Source organism: Crocodylus porosus, unplaced genomic scaffold (genome assembly GCF_001723895.1).
Source record: "Crocodylus porosus isolate Cpor-Errol unplaced genomic scaffold, CroPor_comp1, whole genome shotgun sequence".
Lineage (NCBI taxonomy): Eukaryota > Metazoa > Chordata > Crocodylia > Crocodylidae > Crocodylus > Crocodylus porosus.
In genome coordinates, this window is record NW_017728950.1 from 65247647 (window position 1) to 65255586 (window position 7940).

Consider the following 7940-nt stretch of genomic DNA (forward strand, 5'->3'; position numbering starts at 1 on the left):
GTGTAGCTTAATGCCAGTGGAGAGAAGTACAAAGCGTTCATTTTGATTAACAGTCTACTTCAAGGTTACATAAATGTGAGAGTGCCGCGCGGCAGTTACACACAAAAAAAGAGAAAATAATATAAAGTCTTTGCTAAAAACTATAAGACAGTTACAAGTAGCAGCCACCTTCAGCTGCTGCTCCTGCCCACTGCTTGCTGCTGGAGCCTCCTGAGCCAGAGAAGGTACAGGTACAGTCTTGGCTAGTTATGGCTGTGCTGCAAAGGCAGGCAAACAAAATTCATATCAAAACCCATTCACTCCCATCTTTCCAAAAGCCTGGGGGAAAAATATGGGTTCCCAATGCAGCCTTTGTTCTCCCTGAATGATTGGAAATTCATATCTGCATCCCTGAGTCAGCAGGGTACTTAAGTCAGTGCTTAACTTTAAACAGACGACATAAATCTACATACGTATGTATGGCAAGGTAGCACAATAGGGTGTAATAACAGCATGTCAGAGCAGACTCGATTAATTGAGTCTGCTGGAGCATGCTAATTAGCATGAGAGGAGCTTCCCCCCATCCTGATTGGGGGGGGGGAGGTGGGAGGGACTTGTCTTGTATTTCAGTAGATATGGTAAATAAAAGGCTGCAGATTGTCACTTGGGAAGAACAAAGCTGAACACATCAACCAAGCCTTAATCAGGATGGCCTCATTGGCTTACAGCTTTCTACAAACAGGATGGCAACACTGTTTTTATTGCCACTGCAGCTTATGAAAAGTGAAAAAAAATTGTACAGTTAATTCTGGAAACTTTTTGTAACAGATTGTCTCATTTTATCTGATTTATGTTTATTTAGGTCCTTCTACACCAGTGAAGAGGAACATTTACATTGATGGGGAAATACTTGCAGACTACGTGCTTGACATGCATACTTAGGTACAGAAAGGCAGTTAGCTGTAGTTGCATAACAAGCAGGCTTTGCACCTTGGACAAACTATGATAGAGTGGAGTGGTGGCCTGTGGGTTTGGACAGCAGACGTGGTGGTACAGGAGCCTTACCAAAAACAGTTTCTAGATGCTGCTACTGTTGCCACAGCATGCTCTAAATGCCCTTTCTCCTGCTCCTAAAGCAGCATCAGTGTAGTGTCTTGCATCAGCTGTGGCTGCTTTTTTGTGGAGGCTTACGATAATTTTGGTGCCTCTCCTAAACTAGCATCCAGGGCTGCCCTCTTGCCCCTCCCACCCCCTAGTTATGCTACTGGTTAGTCGTGTTAGTCTTAAGTCATCAGTAGACTGTTGCCTATAAAAGCTTACGTCTCTCTGAACCAATTAGTCTCTAAAGGTGTCTTCACATGTGCTCTGAGTTGTTCTAAAGAGCTGTTCTAATTAAAGCTCCCACAGCGCCTCATGTATGCAGTGTCCATGCTTCAAAATGGTGGTGGGGGCACTTTAACTAAAGCTCGTTCAACGCTTTAGTTAGTGTGGATGCTGAATATAGAAAACGCTGAGGCTGCTGGAGTGTGCTAATTAGCAGAGGGCCAGGGAGTCACCTGATCCCACAGATTTATTTTCCCTGCTGTAGTAGTGGGAGGGGGCAAAATTAAGGCAAACCTCCAATAGTTAGATTCTATACCTGGAACATTATAACAGAAGTATTCATTTTCCATATATAGAATCTAATTATTATGGGGTCATCTTATAATCAGGGGTGTCTTATATTTGAGTAAATACAGTAAATAACAGTCAGTGATCTGAATAAATGCGAAGTCTTCTGTAACAGTGCAAAGACAACAAAAAGTATACTATTTTTAATAATGTATAAACCTACTGGGCACATCCCCATAAGCCTGCATATGCAATGATATGCATTTTCCCTTATTCTGCCATGAGATAGAGCTAGTCACAAATAGTACTATCCTATGGCAGAGTTAATTAATTTATTGCACCCTATTATGGATGCAGATCTAGGTGGTGACATTTTGCTGCAGAGCTAATTAGTCAAATCTGCAGTACAGCACATATGGAGATGCACCTGGAATGCAGGAAAGGTGGGAAAGGGAAGAATACCTGGTTAAAAGCAATCATCCTTTCTTGAAAGTATGGCTGGCACAATCACTATTGTGAGCATTTAATTGAGACTTTGTCATGGATTCTGATTAGAAAGCATCATGGCATCCTTGGAGAAGAGTGGATGGCTGATTAAAATTCCAGGACATCCAAAAGCAAAGCAAAGCCACTAGAAACTATCTGTATAAAAAATGAAAACGAAGATTAAGAAACAATCTTGAGAGAATATGGACCAACAAAAATGACGACGACATCAGACACAGGGCAAAAAGAAACAAAAGGAGCTAAATCTGCATGTATTAATTAGTGTAAATTTCTAGTTTAGAAAAGGAAGATAAAAAAGGACAGTCACAGTTTCAGAGCGACTGTATGAAATGGTTACTCTTGCTTATTAGTCTTCAGTGATAAGGGGGAAAAGAACTGTGTTAAGGAACAGCATTTTTTAATAGAGAGAAAGGAAAGAAGTTCATTATTGGAGATTTTTTTTGGTTTTTTTTTAATAGCACCAGTTCATTCACTGTTAATTAAAGAGGAAAAGAAATATATGTTCATATTTTGCTTTCAAAGCAGGTATTTCATAGACACTGTAGGCCTGATTCTACTTCCTTGAATGGTAGTGTTCACTCTGTACTGATGGAAATATTTAAAGAAAGTGAAAGGCAAATGAGAATCAGCATCATTGTTTTTCTAATAGCAGTTTCCCATTTTCTGCACTGGACTGCCATCTACTGAGCTTGCTTCCCAACAATCACAACAAAATAGGAGGCTATATTACAAAAGAAATGTAGATAGGAGTGTTTGAACTCAGGAGGACTGGCAGAGTCTTATATTTGAAGAAGATACTGTATTTTTTACAGTCTGTATGATGGATTGAACTAAAATTGTTTAAATTATTGGAGACATTGACATTTTTTCAATGCTTTGTATAATTGTGCTCTTTAAAAAGAAAGAACAAAAAATGTGAACGAGTTTAAGATAAATTATATATAACCAAGATCCAAATGCTTGGGGCTAATAATTATTATGAAGATACAGATAATGGTCATCTTTCCAAATTTGCCATTATATTTTTCTGTTTTTTTAGTATTCACTTTCAGCAGGGCTGAAATTGCCTCTATGGTTAAAAGAGAGAATCTCATCCATATTAAAGCCACAACAGAGACACAAGGACAGGGGAGGTTTTGGAAGCAGACATTATTTTGGGATGAAGTTTGATTATTGTGGAGAATTTTGAGGTAGGCTGTGTACAAGGAAAGGATCAGAATTTAGCAGGTTATGAGAATAAAAGAAAGCAGAGCTAACTTAATAATGAGCACTAGAAGTGAATACCAAGATTTTAAACAAAATACAACTAAAACGTGTTTGTTTACGTGTGCACTGTTTGTACAAATTCAGAACAAACATTTGTGTCCCCTTTCTTAACATTTAAATCATCCCTTTATCCTTGTTCAGAAAGAGAGTTGTGAGGCATCCTTTTGGCTTCTTCTGTATGATATTGTAAGAAGCAAAATGGGTGACACTGATCATGAAATACTGAGTTAGCAAATGATGCAGCAAAAAGAGCAGAATAAAGACTCTTGTTCTTTATGTTTCAATACATAGGAAAATTAATAGGCAATATCCAGTAGGAAGGAAGTCTAAGGGAGAAAGGATTCATAGGAGTAACTGGTATGGTGTGTGCCTTTCCAGCATTTCCTAAACTCGGTGGGTATCATTAAACTCCTTACTAAAGCTGCCTTTATTCCTTATTGTCATTGCCAGCAGCAATATGCAGCATGGGATTTAGTGGTGAGGGAAATGGTGGCTGAAGCAGAGGGGCACAAGAGGGTCCGTACACCTGACTGTTGCTGCCTTTGCAGCCCAACAGACTCTCCATGGGATCTCCATCCTGGGCCACCTGTAAGTGATTGATCAGGGCCTACCCCTCTTAGGTAGACTATTGAAAGAAGTCTAGTCTACTGAAGATTTAAAAAAAGTTGGCAATTTCCATGGGTGACTGGTGCCACCTTACTCAGGGGGGGCATGTGCCACCCCAGCAACCAATCAGCGGTTGAATTCCAGCTTCTGTAATCTGCATGAGAAAGGCTAGGGAGAAGCTGGGGGAGAGTCTGCGATTTAGTATAAGAAAAGCTGTGGCAAGGCTGGGCAAGGAAAAAAGTCCTTGACAGTGTTTCTTTCTTTTCGGGTGCAAGATGCAAGCTGTGCATTTCTAACAATACTCCATTTCTAACACAAGTACTAAATGACTGCTCACTAACCCTAGTTACTGCGCAGTAGAGCCAACAAACGTCTTTGTGACGCTACTGTGCAGTAGTATCAGGGTACTGCTCAGTCAGCATCTTGTGTAGATGTGGCTACTGAGTCTGAAAACTATACAAGACAGTAGATACAGCTACCGTTTCAATTAAACTGATGCAATAAACTCTGGTGCAGTATGTACTGGAGACAGCAGCTCCCAGGTGCAGCATCTGCATGTGTGCCCAGGACAGCAGCGGTTTGAGCTGAGGCAGAGTAGCCCCAGGATGGCAGCAGGCTTTGGGGGCCAGCCCTGGGCTCCAGGTGGTGGCATCAGGTGGTGTAGGGCCTGGCTGGGGCCTGAGAGTGCAGAGTCAAGTGCGGAGCCTGCTGCTGCGCCCTAGCTCAAACTGCTGTGGTCCTGGTCATTGTCCACATGTACATATCTCTGCAGTAAATGATTCTGCCATAAGATAGTATTGTTCTTGACAGTGCTATCTTACAAAGGAGTTAATTAATTTACTGAACCTTAATACTGAAGCATGTGGAGATGGTGATGCTTTAGTGAGGATCTAATTACTAAAATGCATGTGTAGCTGCACCCAATGAACAGAAACTCAGAAAGTAAATTCCATTTGTTACAAGTCTTCATGGAGCAGCTTCTCAGAGCTGTGACACCAGGATAGGAGGCACATTAAAGGATTTCTTGATCCAAAACATATTAGCTTTAACATCGAGTAAAGGTTAAGTTTAATCTCTTTTTTCTTTTTCTTTTTGAGAAAGATCTTTTTTATTGCAAAACCTAGCTTGAAACTGTTTTATACTGTGCATATTTTGCAGGCTATTTTTCTTCTCATCTTCTGAATGTGTGTCACAAGCAGGACAATCATGCCTGGGACACATATATAAAGAGACAACGAAGAAGGGAAAATCAACAAGAAGGGACAGTCAAGCACAAAATCCTGAACTCACTGTAGTCAAGTGGAATTCTCCTATTGATTTCAGTGCAGCCTGTTATTTCATATTATTAATATTACTACTACTATTAATTTCCTACTAATACAGAGGGCTGGGCTAGATGATCCTTGAGGTTGCTTCTAACCCCATTGCAGCCCACACCTTGGAGGTCAGTCCCACAGTGTGCAGACCATTCAGCATGCAGCCCGTGAGCTGCATGCAGGTGCCAGGTGCAGCTCCTGCCCATTGCAAAGTTGGACAGTCCTGCTCCTGCTCTATTATAAACAAATCCTAACAAAACCTGTATTAAACTGGGTGCCATATGAAGTGATTATACTGCTGTGCTTTTTGTATTGAAGTCAAATATTTAAAGTATCCTAAAGTTTAATTTTATTCCTATTTGATAACAAATTGTATGATGGAAACAATGCCCACAAGTATCACTTGACCCAATTTTCTAATATGAAGAAAACCCAGTCAGTCATTTCCTGTAAGAAGAAATGAACAAAGCAAGTTCCATGGAAGGGCAGAAGGGTTTCAGGTGACTTCAAGTCTTACTGAACAATGTTCATTCACATCCCAGATCCTCTTTTAACGATGTCACTCCTTTCCTTAAAGGCAAAGGATTATTGAAATTCCAACCTAAAACTCAGATTTAAAAAGAACAACTTTATAGCTGTCTTTCCTTTGTAGATTTTTAGTACTAAAAAATATGCTAGATGATCTTACCTTTGATGCTAAACTCCACAGGAATGTCAGAATTTAAGGACCCAATGGTCAATTGATACATAAAAGACTCACAAGTATGTACTGACTTGTTTATATAGAGGAAAATTCAATAGCCTTTGAGTTGATAAAATGAGTGACAATGGCAAGATACAATAAGGTCTTTGTAAAAGAGCATTTCTATCAATGTGATCTAGGCATATTCAACAGGTATCTGGGATATAGCTATATACCCATAGGCATATTAGAATATAAAAATCACCATATCAAGCCAGTGATTCATTTAAATTAGGGATGGCCAAATTCCTAACCCTTGTAGCCACAAAACAAAATCCTGACACATCCACGAAGCCACTGTACACTAAACTATTGAGATGATCATGGCTCAATGCCAGTGATCTCCATGAAGAGCCCACATTCAGTCATTAAATGACTTCTTAGAATAAATAATAATCAAGAAAGGAAGAAAATAAAATAGAAAATAATACATGAAATTGATAGAGAGAGAGAAAAAAGGGTGTTTTTATTTAACTGCTTCACTTTCTTTACGAGCTTCATTTAAACTGCCCAGAAGCCTCTTGCAGTTCACAAATTGTAGTTCAGCCAGCTTTGATCTAAACAAATGGCTTGTCTGGCAGCAGTGACAGCAGATGTTTCAGATGAAGATGCAAGTAATCATGCAGTGAAAAGTACCGGAATGTTGTCTGTATGATCAAATGTCCATTCCAATCCTTGACAACTAATTGTCAATTTTACACCAACACCTACCAAAAACATGCTCTACCCTATTTGTTCTAGCTGTGAATTCTCATATTAAGCATGTAGACAGCTAACTTTTTTTTAATCCTACATTTTTATTCTTAAGAATTTATCTAGTGATATCTAGTGTCAGTGAGTTTCAGAGGTTATTTAGTCTCACACATAAAAATCAAATTGATGTTATGAGTTTTAAAAATACTGCCTTTTACAGTTTCACAGAATGTCCCCATCTTGTTTAATGAAGAAGGGTAAACAAATACAAAAATATTTTCTATCATTTGCCCATCTTATTTACCTCCCCTTTCATCTAAGCCAGTTCATAGTCATAGGGAAGGCCTCCCCTCACTGTACTTATTTTCATTGCTTATCTGCAAACCCTCTTCAGTTTCTGCTGCACTACCTTTTGAAAGAAGAGAGTGATATTTCAGCAGTACAGATGCTACTTTGGCACTTGGGAGATGCAGGCACAATTCCCTCTGATGCTACATATTTCCTGTATAACTCAGGACCAGTCACTCACTTTTCCTGTCCCTGAATTCCCCAGCCATAAAATGGAAATATTGCTAGTTCCTTAACTCACAGTGTACTTAACAACTGTAAAATGCTAAGATACTACGTGGGTGTATCTACATGAGATGAGGGTGTATCTACTGTGCAGTTGACTTATTAAGTGTGCAGTAAACATGTCAGTGGCTACACGGGTGGCTCAATTAGGGTGTATAAAACTAATAAACTCCTCAGCAGGGTAGTACTTGTATTTACAAGTTGTATGTACATGTTGTGGAGATTTTTCATGCATGGCAGAGCATGTGTAGACTCTGACCCAGCTGACTGGAGCACAAGGGTTCTTCCGTGCTGGGGCTGCCTGCCAGCAAGTCCCCACACTGATGCACTATCATGCCCCAGTCAGCCCTTCTGCAACACGCTGAGCTGGGTTGGAGCAGCTTCGGCTTGGCAGACTGGCCCTCCAGGCTCCCAGCCAGCTGGGGCTGCTGCAACCCAACTCAATGTGCTACAGTCTTTGTGCATGTGAAAATTGCACACCCAGGAGCTTTGTGCGAACAATAAACTGCGGAGAAATAAGCGCCACAGTTTGTTGCTGTGCACTAATGGCACATGTAGACCTGCCCCCATGTGTATAATCTTAGAATGGTAAGGTGACAAGCACAGACTATAATGTATACCAGGTGTATCATTCATTTAAATCATAG